The 15,998-nt window shown below is 32.2% G+C and overlaps 2 long non-coding RNA genes across 3 annotated transcripts; both read left to right on the forward strand.

The window, feature by feature from the left end:
• The first annotated feature begins 13,276 nt into the window (after positions 1 to 13,276).
• Positions 13,277 to 13,791, forward strand: LOC127073210 (uncharacterized). Its single transcript, XR_007785688.1, has 3 exons — positions 13,277 to 13,323; positions 13,423 to 13,552; positions 13,675 to 13,791. It is a non-coding gene; the product is annotated as an uncharacterized LOC127073210 (long non-coding RNA).
• Positions 13,792 to 14,331: 540 nt separating this feature from the next.
• On the forward strand, positions 14,332 to 15,206 carry LOC127073211 (uncharacterized). Of its 2 annotated transcripts, XR_007785690.1 has the most exons (4): positions 14,332 to 14,393; positions 14,531 to 14,802; positions 14,889 to 14,946; positions 15,035 to 15,206. It is a non-coding gene; the product is annotated as an uncharacterized LOC127073211 (long non-coding RNA). The 2 variants fall into 2 exon arrangements; XR_007785689.1 differs by having other exon boundaries at positions 14,339 to 14,802.
• Positions 15,207 to 15,998: the final 792 nt, after the last annotated feature.

A 15,998-nucleotide genomic window follows, 5' to 3' on the forward strand; every position in this document is an offset into this window, starting at 1 on the left:
GTCTCAGTATGATACCCATTTGCTGAGTCAACATATTGACCATTTCGTGATCGCTTTCATCCATCTGCTGTCTCATGACTGCAACAGAAATTGATGTGAAAGTCGGTGATCGGAAAAATAACAAGTGTACTATTTTGCCTGTTATAGTAATAAAGGGGAAATTTTCCGAATGTCGAACTCAAGGACTGCAAGTTAATATTAAGTTCAATTTTTATCGTTCAATTAAACAAAAATTATAATTGGGGTTTTTTAATTCAAAATTATAAAAATAAAGGCAAAGGAAAATAATAATAAAAATAAGGGTTTGCAAGGTATGAGGAGCAATGCCAGGGAAGGTGTATGATTTATCCCTGTAACAACTCTGAGTCACTACTGCATCAACAAATATCAATTACTACCAGTTCTCAAGGGTATTTTCTCTCAAGTCCTTGGATGAGAAAATCTTTAATCAATCTACCCTAATTTCTATGTCCATAGGCAATTAGGGTGAAGATAAGCTTTATTATATCAAGAATGCTCTGATTCATACAGGGTATCTCTAGTCCTAGGTGATATCTACTGCAGAGTAACCTTATGAAAACCTTACCAATGGCGGTCCAGCCTAATCGATAACCACTAAACAATCTTGATTTGTCCGAAAGAGAAAACATTAAACACATCATAAGGTTACCGTAAGAATAATATTATAAATGCAATCGTAAATTCATAGTTATTACAATTCTAAATCAGGGACACCCCCTAGCATTGGGGGGTTTAACTACTCATATTGTTCAAAACAAATTCAAGATAAAAAATACACATTACAAGTAATTGGATGACATGGATCTTCAATCGCTTCCGCTCATGAAAACCTCCCGCTATCCGAATTCCTTGATCTCTATAATCCTTGCTTGTCTGACAATACTATATTTGCCTCGTTCTAATATGATCTTTGCTCTTGTAGAAACTCTCCTAATATAGTGAAAATCCATTGGTAGAAGGTGGAAATCTCCAAAATGTCCCTGTAGCTCAAGTCCGATGAAAAAGCCCGAAAATTAGAAAATTAGCGTTTTGGGCTGACACGGGAGGTCGTGTCAGACTACTGCCTTGTTATTTCCTTGTTGACACGCCCCACGTGACCTGACACGGTCGGCTGTGTCAGACCACCGTTTTGGGCTTTTCTTGTACTTTCTTGGCCTTCCTCCTAACACAACCCGTGTTAGGTGACACGGGTGGCCGTGTCAGGCCTCCTGAATGGGGAAATCTTCTTTTTTCAAACGCAAAAAATTTCCACTTTCTCGCATTGAGTCCATTGGATCTTCTCCGTGGACCTGGAGGGCATAAACACGACAACCGAAGCATAAAATCACGAAAACACAAAATAAAACTGACAATTAATAAAATTGCTTAAATAACTTACGGGAATGAAAATTAACTTTAAAGGTATCATAATGCGTACACAGTGTCTCAAAGTCATTGGTTTCTTGTCGAATAAGAAACGAAAATATAGTGAAAATGGTGACCGATCACAATCCCAAACTTAGCTCATTATTTGTCCTCAAGTAATGTCCTATACGACAAAGTGTCACTTCCCAAAATTTGTATTCTTACCATGATACTGCTGAGATCTTTCGCTAACGCCTTCACTCTCCCTTTTATAGTTCCTGCTTTTCCTAATGAGTTTTCAGTCGCACTTCCTCATCGAGGTACCGCTTCACCTGTCAGCTTACATCACACTCTCACCAAGTCTCTCGGGGTTAAAGTGTTTTCACTCCTAATTCATAATATGCAATATCAACTCATAAGTTTGAATAGTTTCTCCTTTCATATCAACTACACACAACACACACTTTTTGAGGTCTTTCAGATTGTAACGGGGTTTGGGTTATGGTGTGTGTCGCACCTCGAAAAATAAGAACACGACTTAAGCGAAGCGCAATCGCACGCTTACATGATGGACTGAACAAAGTCGCCATCGAAATTTATTTATTCCTAAAAAGGAAAAGGGAAATATCGATAAAACCCAAGAAAGAACGACAATGATTATGGTCGTCGCAACCAAATCAAGGTTCAGGAGTCGATTATGCAAGGGGAAGGTATTAACACCCCTCACATCCGTTGTACTCAACGGGAACCATTAGGTTAATTATGCGCGTTAGTGTTAGCTTAGAAATGTTAGGCTTCACGAGTTATTAGGTGGGAAAGAAAGAATAGAAGAGAGAAGAATGTTTTTGGATTTTTGCAACGAAGGGGACTAAACCTAAGTTTTTATAATGAGCCTGACAAGATTTCGCAATCCTGCCCCTACGTATCTCAATAGAGAACTCAAGGCTTACGTAGTTCTAGGTAGAAAAATGTTTGTTTGTTGGTCGATTTTAACGAAAACTATATTGTGTTAATCGACGAAAACATTGTTTTACCCAAAACAAATGAGGAGCAGACATATACCACACATCGAGTGGGTTTACGAATCCACATTCGGAAAAACGTCACTTATCTCAACTCAACAATTATGACCGAAGCATTGCTTTACATCACCTTAAAACAGAATGTCTTTCGTTTTTTGAAAAGGTTTTGAAGATTAATCGCACGGTGGCGAGAAAAAGTGTTTGATGTGTTGGATGTATTTCATAGATGAATGACGAACACTTGATGAGAATGAGACATGAGCCTCGGGATCAATCACTCGGGGTTCCATCGGAATGCTAGATTCCAATGGTCCTTTTTCATTCAAGTTTAATTGAGAAAATTATTTGATGGACAACAAATGTTTGATAAGAATCAATTGTTCAAAGAGTTGCACCAGAATGCTTGATCCTAATGGCCCTTATTTTGTCCAAGTTAATTAAAGTATTTTAAGAAACGAAAGAAAAGAAAGAACGATTAACCCAAAATGCGTGGCACGTGGCTCGGGATCGATCATTTGAGGGTTCCCGCTGGAATGCTAGATTCCAATGGTCATCTTCTTTTGAGTTATTAAAAAACACGTTTTAATATTTTAACTTAAATAATAAAGCTTTTGAATCGGGATAAGAAACAAATTAATCAAATTATAAGGTACAATTTGGGGTATGACCAAAGTTTAAGAAATTAGTCATAAATATTTTATTCTATTAATTACTCGACATCATTACTAGATATTTACTTAATTATTTATTCGTAATATTCTAACAATAATAAATAAAACTACAAAGAAAATGATATTATTTGAAAATAATAATTCTATAGTTATTCAAACATTTAGAGAAAATAGCAAGAAATAAAGTTAGAGAAAAATACAATTATATATATATATATATATATATATATATATATATATATATATATATATATATATATATATATATATATATATATATATATATATAATATATATATATATATATATATATATATATATATATATTATATATATATATATATATATATATATATTATATATATATATATATATATATATATATATATATATATATATATATATATATTTTTTTTTTTTATGTCTAGTAAACTAAAGTGAGAAAATAAGACCAACTTAATATTAGACATATGCATATTATTTATTTAAAAAAAGTCTAATGATAAAACAAATAAATATTTCTTTTTATTCTCTTTAAAATCCAACTAAAATAATAACAAAAGAAAATAAATTAAACATAACTCCTTTTTTATTTTTCTAACATAATATAAAATAATAATAAATATAACTAAAATAACTTTTTTTATATTTTTATAACATAATTTGAAATAATAATGAAAATAACTAAATTAACCTTTTCCTAATGATTTTTATAATATGATCTAAAATATGAATAAAATAAATGGTACACTCTTTTTTAGAATATTTTATGAAATAAAAAAAATTGTAAACTTATTTTATTGAATTTTTTTATGACATAACCTAAAATTAAAATAAAATAAATCGTAAACTTAATTTTCTGTAATATTTTATGACATGATCTAAAAAGAAAATAAAATAAATTGTAAACTCTTTTCTTGGAATATTTTGTGACATTATCTAATATTAAAATAAAATAAATGATAAATTTAATTTTATGGAATATTTTCATGACATGATCTAAAATTAAAAGAAAATAAATTGTAAACTCTTTTTTTTGGAATACTTTATGACATTATCTAAAATTAAAAGAAAATAAATGATAAATTTAATTTTATGGAATATTTTCATGACATGATCTAAAATTAAAAGAAAATAAATTGTAAACTCTTTTCTTGAAATATTTTATGACATAATCTAAAATTAAAAGAAAATAAATGTTAAACTTAATTTTTTTATTTACGACATAATCTAATAATAAAAGAAAATGAATGTTTTAATTTTTAATTTTATGACATAATCTAATAATAATGAAAATAACTAAAATATTTTTTTAATTATTATTGTTTTTTATAGAATAATCTAAAATACAAGAAAATAAATGGAAAAACTCTTATGTATTTATTTATTTTAATTTTAAAAGAAATAACAAAAGAGAACTTCTAAACATCCACTAAAAAAATCTAAATAAAATTAAAATAGATATGAAGAAAAAGGTCCAAGTTTCTACTAATATTCATTTTATTTGGTGTTTTAAGAAAAAGAAACTAAAAATTATAGTTTTAATAAAAAGTTAATTCTATTTTTATTTATTTTCTATATTATTTCTCCCTTTTTTTAATCCTTTTTTTTAATACCAGGATTAAACTAAAAATAAAATAAAGAAAAGAATGAACGGTTAATACAAAACTGTCTTAGGACCGATCATTCGAGGGTTCCACCGGAATGCTAGATTCCAATGGTCCTCTTCTTTTGTATATTTAAAAAAAAAGATTTGATATTTTAACCTAAGAGATAAGATGTTTGAATTGGAATAAAAGCAATTTAACCGGATTTACAAAATAATTGGTAATGGACTAAGATTTATTTTTCTATTTATTAGATCAATATCAATATATAGTTATTTATTTAGTTAGTGACAAAGAAGTAAATAGGTAGACAAATTACTTAAATCATAGATTGAAAAAATAAAAATAAAAATAATATGTTAAAAATCAACTACATATATTATTCGATTAATAATAATAATAATAATAATAATAATAATAATAATAAAAAAATAAAACAAGAAAATATTCTCATTATTTTTATTATTGAATGATTTAAAAAGGAAAACAAAAATAAGATAATAAATTATTGTAACCAAAAAAATCTAACCTATCTCTTTTAAAATATTCTTTTGAAATATATTTGCTACATAAGAAATCTAAACTATAAAATATAACTTGGTTGTCCCTTATTTTAAAAAAAAAAAAACACAAAAAAGAAAAAAACAAAGGTAAATAGGCCATGAGATGAAGGAAACTATTTGAATTGATGACCTAATTGGGGAGCGGGTCAGGAGACCCAAGTGAGCCTCAACCGACCCGTTTGAGGAGACAAAGCATAAACACGATTCAGAGAAGAAGAAAAAACCTAGCCCCAAAACCAAAATTTCAGCTGCTGCTTCCCTTTGCCTGCGATCTCCTTGAAATGTGTTATCTCAAAATTCCCACATCCAAACTCAAATACAAAAAATTTGATTATCACAAACTCTCCCTGTTTCAAACGTTCTCACTCTTTTAGATATCCCCTCTTCTCTCTTCTTCCCTCAAGACCGGTCACTCAAAGAAAAAAAATCTCCATGGATGAACACTAAACAAAACCTATGAAATTAGTCAAACCAAAACTGAAATCAAGTCTCAAAAGCGTCCAAACCTTAATGTTCTAAACTTATAATTAAAAACCACTATTTTTCTAATTTTAACAGGTTATGACAAATAGAAACTATGCATCAGAAGGTGATGTAAGGCAACAACAGGGATTCAAAAGTTCAGAAAGAAACAAAACTCGACATTCGAATAAGGCAACAACTTGTAAACATCAAAAGCACAGTAATTATAAAATATGGAAAAGGGAATCACCCTATTGCAATGCTTGCAACTTCGCTCAGGCGCTCTTCTTATATTCTTTTCTCCTAATGCGGTTGTTGAATCGAGGCATTCATCTTTAATATCTTGAGATTTAAACTATAACTTCAAAGTTTTGCTGCTTATTAGTTTGTAGTGTATGTTTGGATTAAGTTTTTCGGTTGTCAATGTGAATGAATTGCCATTTTTTCTTTCTTCCTTCCCTTATGATGGCTGCGATTTCTGATGTATAATTTTCAAGTGCTTATCTCTCTTTTTTCTTTTTCGATATTTGCTGCCCCCTTTATATTCAAAGGTTGGGGTTTTAAACTGATACGTGTTGTTGCTGAGATATTGTCTATGGTAATAATAATGAAAAACTTTTAAAATTTTCATATGTTGTCTTGCCATTTTGATATAAACTTCCTAGTGTGCCTCAAAGTATCAAGTGTTGTTATACCACTTTATGATTTGGCTTTTGGGTCTTTGTACTTGTTTCCCTAATATTGTTAATTTACTGTGATTTGTGTATGTAGGACACAATATGTCCAAAACCAAATTGCTACTACATATGAAGACAAAAAGAAAAGGACAAGAAGACACTTGTCAACTATGAGGAAACCACAATCTTGAGATATTATTTTTATAATCTTGTTGAATTCCTTAATGTATTCAAAAATGTAGAATTTTTTGGACAAAGTGTAAAAATAAAATGTGAATTTATTCCTCTTTTTTCGGATTATTCAAATTTGTGGTAGAATATAATGGTTGATAAAATAAATAAACAAATGAGAAATTTATTTTTTTAGACAAAGATTCATGATTAATTATCTTCTTGAATTCTTGACTTGTTTGTAAACAAGTCATATTGTTATTATTGTTTCCCATCAATCTATAAAGACTTTCTTGATAGAATATAATAATAATAATAATAATAATAATAATAATAATAATAATAATAATAATAATAATAATAATAATAATAATAATAATAATAATAATAATAATAATAATAATAATAATAATAATAAGAAGAAGAAGAACAACAACAAAAAGACAAAATCAAATAACACTTAACCTACCTTTTTTTTTTAAAAAAAGAATGCAAAGGTATGGTCCTAATTAATCATGACTAAACCTTTGATGAAAATTTATAAACATTCATGTTGCCAAACATTGAGTGATGTAAAACAAATGTCAAATATGTACATACATGATAGGGAAAAAAGTATGTAAAAACAAATGTATGAATGAATAGTAATGTGGTTATAATTTGTTAACATTAACCAAAGAGATCCTAATGACAATTCCTAAAATAAAATCTTAAACGGTCAATCTAACAAAGGTTAAGTGAAAACCAAAATTGTTGTCTGAGTATAGACATGTAATGCATGAATAGATGAATGTACGGACTGGACAGGGATCATAGAACTGCACCAACACACTCATTAGACCTTCACACACTTGAGTAGCCAGAATAGACAGAAGCTTCCCATAACGAGCCTTGAATTCCAAGAGATCTAATACATAGGATGTCAAACTCCTTAACTCTTTCAAGTCGGGTTGTCTGAAACTGTACTTCTTCGTATTCCTTCTTTGCTTATCCATGTCTAAAAATTTGCAAATAGACGTCTTAAGTTCCTTGAAAATTTGCTCATTGTTGATGATATGGATGTGCGATCAGTGCATTTTGATACACGTTCTTCCATGTTTGTACTTAAGCATTTCTTCGGTTTGCTTTGATTAGTTTTATGTTTTAATGTGTTTTCATAATTTATTTTATTTTTGCACTTATTTAATTTTCGTATTTAATTTTTAGCATTAACAGCTTTCGCGAGAAAAATCATATCTTGAGTTAGGAGTATCGGATTGAGACGTGTTACCAGTCGATGGAAAGCTAAGAAAAAGATCTACAACTTTTGTTCAGAAGTCGAGAGCTGAATCTGATTGTAGCAGGGCAAGAAAATTCGTTGAAGTTGCAGCATTAGTTTTATTTAAGTTTTGGGTCATTAGTTTTGGGTTTGGGTTATGTTTTCGATCCAGTTGGGTTGTAAACCAAATTCCTTGTTTTGGGTCATTATGTTTTCCACGAAGTACTTGAAAGCTTTGGCAATAATTCTCATGAAGAACTAATCGATCCAAACAATTTGTTGTATTCGGGTTCCGATACCTTGAGATTTTAGTAATTCTTATTCAGGTTTTTTATTCCTTTCAATATTAATATATGTATTTTGTTTGCTTAATCTAATTTACATATGCTATATTGATTTAATCTGATTGATTGCGTGATCCTAACTATAGTCACGATTTCGTTTGCTTAATTCGTTATCGAGTCCGTTTAATTCATGTTTGCTTAATTCATGAAACTTAATCCCGTTTGCTTAATTCGGATAATAGGAACATACAACTTATACTATCAATTGCTCTTGTCAGTTGATATTATAATCGAATAGGAATAGTTAATCTGCGGTTGGAATTACGATAGTCGATGATAGGCAAAGACCGAATCAGTAAATTGTTGCTACAGCTTATTTCAATAATCACTTATTTTAATCTATTTTTTTTAATTGAATCCTAAACCAACCAAAACCCCATTAATCGTTACTATCATTTGTTAATTCATTCAAGAATCCTTGTGAAAACGATAATCCGAGTCAATTTGTCGCTAACTACGTTTTGTCAAAAACACTCGTTTTTGCTCCGCGCGCGACAGCGGATCAAATTGGCGTCGTTGCCGGGGATTCTTGTCGAATTAGCCAATAGTTTAGTTTTAAGTATTGTGTGTTTTGTTGTTCTGCAATTTCCTGTTATTTTTCTGAACTTTTCTACAGTTTCGCGTTCGGAGTTTCGTCTAGAGTCAGAAAAAACCGGTTTTTGGAAAATTTGTGTTTGATTGTATAAGTTTTTTGCCTACTGGAAGCAGAAAAATCGTGCAATCAATACTCTTCTACTCTTGAGTAAGGGACTCTGACGTCAAATTTGCCAAATTCCTTGTTTTTCTATTTTTAATTAATTTTTTACTATTTTCATAGTGTCGAAAAAATCCAAAACAAATCTCAAAATTTTTATTTCACGTCATTAGAGTAAGTTTGGTGCTTTTGTATTTTTCTGAATTTATTTTAATCGTTTTTCTTCTTTCTATTTGTTTTTGTCTATTTTGGACATAGTTGGTATTTCTGTGTTTTTTTTACATGGATGATCAAAGAATATTAAGGCAGTTTGTTGCTCCTGATATTAATTATAATGACTTTTGTATTGAATATTCTGATGTTTCGGTTCCTGTCATACCCCGATTTTGACCCTGAATTTCTTTTTCATTTTTTCATTTGGCACTTGGCTTAAAGTTCATTTGCATCTAAGATCCATGATACCTGCAAATGCGAAACGCAGTAAACGACGGACAATCTATTTCACTCAGTTATTACTATCAATTGATATTTGAGTGAACTTAGATTATCTAGTTTTATATCGTCATGGTTGATTGGACCCTTAATTCTTAAGTGAGGACAAAGATTTTGAGCTAAATCTTTAAGAGAACGCGGGAGCGGAGTTAAGGAATCCCTTAGATTAAATATAAGTTTATTATCATTAAATACGACAACCTCGTATAGCCTATTATTTCTCATAAGTGGTTTTATTGTGTACTTCTTAGCATTTATAACTAAATGTTTTAAATATCATTATACCATCGAATTTAGAGAAGTTGTGGAAATAGACTGATTTAACCAATTTGTTTTGTCTAAAACTACTAAACATTCTATAAAGTCAGATAACATCGGTTGCGAAATTTTTGAGAGTGAGGAAGTGGGAGAGTTTTGCGTGAAGGCGATGAATGAATTGCTGGGTTCCGTTACCGTTTTCTCTCGTATTCCGTTTCATTTTATTTCTTTCTTAAAGAATAAGCATTTAAAACAAACTACTCCCTGCAACCTTGCAGATAGGGGCCGGTACCCCTGTCCATTGCAAACGCCTATTGTTCTTTTTCGCTTTTGATTGGAAATTTAGAATTTTTCTTAATTATATAGTAGGTTAATTAGGAATATTAGATAATTAGTTTAGAATATCAGATTTTTTTTAGGATCATAATTAGGAGTTAATTATGTTAATGTTTTAGAATATTAAGAAATATTAAAAAATATTATTGAGAATGTTATAGATAATTGGGAGTTAATCGGATTAATTAGGATCTTTAATTTTGATTAGCTTAATTAGGTTTAATTAGAAATATTAAAATTAACTAGACTAGGATTTTAGAAATAATCAGATTTATTTCGGGATGTAGAATATTAAAATGAGTTTAGGATTTAATTGATTTTCATGAAATAGAAGTTTAATTCAATATCAACCATAATTATGAATTGACGGTTTTACCCCTAAACTTTATAATAGGCTAGTTACTTATATCTTTATAATTTCTTAACATAACTTACAAAAATCTTTTCTTAAACAAACTCGAAAGAAAAGGACCGCTGGAATCTAGCATTCCAGTGTAACCCTTGAACAATTGAGCCCAAAAGCACATGTCTTGTTCTTATTGAATTTTCATTTTCCGTTAAACCATTTCAATTCCGACTTCAAATAATTTTTGTAATCAAGTCAAACTGTCTCAAATCATTTATGCGAATTCAATCTCGATCACATATTGAGAGATATTTCTAAAAATCAAACACAATATCCAAACCTTTTTCTGAATATACTTGAAAATAAAGGCCGTTGGGATCAAGCATTCTGGCGTAACCCTTTGAATAGTTGATTCTTATCAAGTGTTCGTTTTCCGTTAAATAATTTTCTTAAATAATTCAAATGAAAAAGGACCATTGGAATCTAGCATTCTAGTGGAACCCCGAGTGATTGATCCCAAGGCTTATGTCTTGTTCTCATCAAATATTCGTCTTTCACAAAAAATACTACCTTAACACTTTTTCAATAAAGATGGAAATGGAACATGGTGTATACCGTGCACTCCTGAGATTAAGATTCGAGATGTATGCCTCGCCTATCTTAGCTCTCGCCATCGTCTAAAATTGTCAATGTGGTTTCTTCAAACCATTTCTCAATCAAACCTAAAAATACTTAATCTCTAGCAAACACTTTTGCCAATAAAGATGGAAATGGAACATGGTGTATACCATGCACTCCTGAGACTAGGATTCGAGATGTATATCTCGCTCATCCAAGTTCTCGCCATCACTCAAAATACATCCAACCAATCAAACCCTTTTCTCGCCGCCGTGCGACTAATCAAAGAACCTTTTTTATAAATGAAAGATATATTGTCTTAAGTGATACAAAACAATGTTTCGGCCACAATTGTTGAGTCGAGATAAGTGACGCTTTTCCGAATGTAGATCTATAAATCCGTTCGATGTGTGGTATGCGTCCACTCCTCATCTGTTTTGGGTAAAACGGTGTTTTTGTCGATTAATACAATATAGCTTTCGCTAAAATCGACCAACAAACAAACATTTTTCTACCCAGAACTACGTAAGCCTTGATTTCTCTTTTGAGATACGTAGGAGCAGGATTTGTAAATCTTGTCAGGCCCACTAATAAAAAACTTAGGTTTAGTCCTTCGTCAAAAATCCAAAAACATTTCTTCTCTCTTATATTTTTTCTTTTCCCTCATTATAACTTGAGAAGACTAACATAAGCTAACATTCAAAACGAAACTAACTAAACGGTTCCCGTTGAATACAACGGACGTGAGGGGTGCTAATACCTTCCCCTTGCGTAATCGACTCCCGAACCCTGATATTGGTTGCGATGACCATATCTTATCCTTTCTTTTGTCTTGGGTTTTATCGATATTTCCCCTTTCCTTTTTAGGAATAAATAAAGTTCGGTGGCGACTCTGTTCAGTCCATCATTGCGAGCGTACGATCGCGCTTCGCTTTGAAGTCGTATCCCCATTTTTTTCGAGGTGCGACAGATGGCGACTCTGCTGGGGAAAGGAACATCCCTAAGTGAGTCAACCCTAGTTTAGTTAGGTTTTTGTATGTGTGTTAGCTGTGTTTGTTTATTTTTCTTCCTTTGTTATATGCTTTCTTTATCTCTGTTTTATCGCATTTTTATATCTGTATATATATCTATGTGTGGGTGTTGGGATTTTGATATCATGAATAAAGCTCTACACCCGAGCTTTGGAAAAAGAAGAGAGAACACATAAGTTAGAATTGGAAGTTGTGTAGTGTTAGTCCCCAAGGGCCACTCCTTGGTGTCTAGCATGAAGACTCCCCTAGAGTAGACCTGTTTGTAGATCTCTTTATAAGACAGCTAGCCTGTTGCATAATGTTGATTCATGAAGGGTCCATGACTCTAGGAGCCCCTCTTAGAACCAGTTTCTACTTTGGTGGTTGCGTAATGATGAACTTCAAGGGCTTCTCCTTTTTGCACCCCGATATGAAAACCCCGCTCAGAAGAGACCTTTCGTCACTCTTGTCATAAAGCGGCTAGCCTGTTTCATGATGTTGATACGATTATGGTCCATGACTCTGGGAACCTTATCACAAATGTAGAAACTATCCCGTGAGTGGGTTTATGGGTAGAAATCCTAGAACTATCTGTTAAGGAGCCTACCTAGTAAGATGTTCTGAGTTACTTACATTATCCCAGATCCTAACTACCTGGATTGTATTTTATTTGCATACCAAAACATAAAAAATACATTGCATCCATTCATATACCATTGCATCTGCATTCGTTATCATGCATTGCATATCATTTTCTAAAAATACAAAAAAAAACTCATCCATCCTTTGTCCATGAAGAGCAAAGTGATTCCTGACACGCGTTTAGAACAAAGAACCATGTCTAAGGAAAATTCAAGAAGCATTGGAGGAGGAAGGCTCAAGTACATATATCTTGATTTCTGGGCCAAGTAATGTGAAAGGGAAAGGACCCCTGAAACCCCTCAAGATTTTGTACCACAAGGAAGAGGTCAAGGATGTGGCTAGTGAGATATCATCATTTCCTGGTAAGAGCATTGAGATATCGCCCTGGATTTTTAATCCTCTTGACATATAGCCAACTTCTACAACCTCTAATTCGAAACTCGTTGGTGGTTCCCAAGTCTCTCAAGCCAGTTCTACAACCTTACTCACCCGGGTATGACCCAAATGTGCAATGTGGATATCATGCTGGATCAAGAGGGTATTCAACCGAAGACTGCAACGCTTTCAAAGCCAAAGTACAACGGTTGATTGACAACGGGTACATAGCCTTTCAAGAAGGAAGCTTGTTGGTAAACGTTAACCCATCGACCGGATAAGTGCGAAGATCTCAAGGGGCGTCCCCCGAAGTTAACGGATCAAGTTTGAAGAAGTCATTCCCTGAAGATGGCGATCATTTAGTTGGCGCTCAGACTTTGGTCTGCCTTATTTGGCGCTCGACATGAAAACGGTAATGTGAACCTTCGCTTTTCTCGCTCTCTTTTGTTTTAATTCCGTTTTGGGTATTTTGAAATTTTACTGCCTTGCTAATTACTTGGTTTTACTGCAGTGAAGATTGGTGAAAATAGAAGCTCCAATTATCACAGGGGTTCTGGATAGTGATTTTGGGTTGAAATTTCTTCAGTGGAAGCATCGTGATTTCCTGATGATGACTTCTATCAGTCATCAAAAATTCACAGGTATGACTGTATCTCCTGTTATGTTGCGTCAAGCTGGCATTAGCCTGGACTCGGCTTGTTTTAACTACTCAAAAAACTTATGGCTTTGGTATAATTTTGTGTACCAATTGGTCTTTCTGCAGAGCCAACATCACATGAGTTGCTCCCCGCTTCCCACATGAAAGGACTAGAATTAAGAGAAAGAAGAGCTGGTACACAACAAGACCGAGGACTAAAGCACTGTTTCGGGATATTTTCAGGTACATCTCCATTGCTCGATTTCAATGTGTTTCGCTTGACTGGTCTTTTGTTGTCATTGCCGTGCTGTTTTCTTCCTTTTCATATTCTAGGATTTGACGTGTTTGGTGGTTCGAAAATGAACTGTTATTGCAGGATGATCGGTTTGGTGATTGATTCCAAGGGTTTCTCGGTTCAATTTTATGTGTTGTGGATTGCAACGGCATCTCCAAGAATTACTTCTGATTGAAGGTTCAGAGTAGTCTTTGTTAACATGGCGACTGCTATGATTACGTGCGGTGAAACCATTATCAATACGCTTGGCTGGTTTTATTGAAGGATTACTGCTGCTATATAAGTAGTCCTTGCAGTTGGATTGATAATGCCGGGACGCCGAGCCTTCCGCCTTTCTGAGCCTTCCGCCTTTCTGAGCTTTAATCGCTATGAGGAATATGAAAACAACTGCTAGAACACTATCAATGCTGGACCCCGAACCGTCAGACATGAATTTAGGAACTGAAGGTGTTGTGGATGCCACTTAAGACCAATTAGTAACAGAGTTGGCCGGGGAATATTAGAAGAAAGCTTGTTGACAAGTATCAAACTTGAGAGACTAGATTCACAGGTTCCAATTTATTACATTTGTCATTAACTTTATTTTTTGTACTTGCTTATCTAAAAGACTCACAACTTCCACAAAGTATTTCCTTTCCTCAACCTTTGAAGCCAGCATAACTTGGCTTGCTCTTGCCACATTTGTAGCTGCTGCTGCTACTAGTGTATTAATGCATTTGGGCTGTTATATTTAAATGCAAGTGGATTGTTTGTGAGCTTGCTCCTATGATCATGTTAACACACAAAATGGTGGTGTTTTCCTTGTTAGGTACGTGGCCTGTTATGCTATCAGGACTGAGTTGTGTCATGTGATGCTAAGTGGAATTTATGCCATGTATCTTAGGAATGTCATGTAATGGATTTTTTTTCATTGCAGAAAGCAAGTTGCAACAGTTCTGAACCGTTGGTCTCGTGGCAAGGTATCATTGCAGCTTTGGTTATGAAGATTTGAGGTTTAAAAGTTGTCATCAAAATTTGTTATTTCTATTGGTTTTTTTTGTTTCAGTTGTCGGGTGCTTCCAAGAGCTAGTGAGGATGAAGAAGTTCCCGTCGTGATTAGCGAGGTATTACGGTTATAAATTTCTTGTTTTTCTGTTATGAACATTTCAGTTTCTGCTATGGCTTTTGTAACTGAATTATGGACTGCTGAAGATTGCAGGTAGCGTATAGGATGGTTATGTTCAGCATTGCAGAAACCTTTGTTAAATTCATTCATCAGAAAGATGCTTGCATTGCCATGTATATGATAAAAGAAATGTATTTTATGGGAGCTCCAGTCTACACAGTTCGCGATAACTTTATAAGCAATATATATAGCTTTCATGGTCTCAGTAAAATATATAAAAATATTTTATAGAACATAATCAACTATATAGTATTAACGAATTTATTTGTATGAATCTAGATATGAATCTATATAGTTTAGAAGGACCTATTCCACTCAAGGATTTAAAACAGAGGTTAATATCTTTAATACCTGATAATTTATCTAAAACTGATAGGGAAAAATGGAATAAAAAAAATAGAAATAATCTATAAGTCATATGCGTACTATTTATATCATACATATAAAGATGAAAATGGATTTAACAAAGACTATAATAAAATTTATAGAAACTTCATTCAATTATTAAAGGATTATCCTGGAAAATATAGTTTACACTTATGATTAAAAGAATAAATAAAAAATATGAATATGAATAATAATATAACTAAGGAATTATTCGAAATATCATGGTCCAGCTTGTTACTAAACATCAAAAATGAATCTTACAAGGAAGCGTATGAAGGTCTGTTAATTTCCCATATAGAATATAAAATTGAATTAAGGTGTAATGATATTTTAATGATAATATTGTCTGTTATGTTACTACTAATAAAATATGCATATAATAATACTAAGTCTGAATATGGTAAGTTCACAGTTAGTTATGTTATATTGTTTAAAGATAGTGATATAACCTTTAGAGAAGATTGGAATGATTTACCTATATTTGACCAATTATATAAACTTATATTAAATAAAAGTGAGATATACGGATCGATTGAAATAAAAACTATCATTATAAGAATATATCTTTCTGATCAAAGACCTTGCGAATCACCTTTATTGTCC

Source organism: Lathyrus oleraceus, chromosome 4 (genome assembly GCF_024323335.1).
Source record: "Lathyrus oleraceus cultivar Zhongwan6 chromosome 4, CAAS_Psat_ZW6_1.0, whole genome shotgun sequence".
In the NCBI taxonomy this organism is placed as follows: Eukaryota; Viridiplantae; Streptophyta; class Magnoliopsida; order Fabales; family Fabaceae; genus Lathyrus; species Lathyrus oleraceus.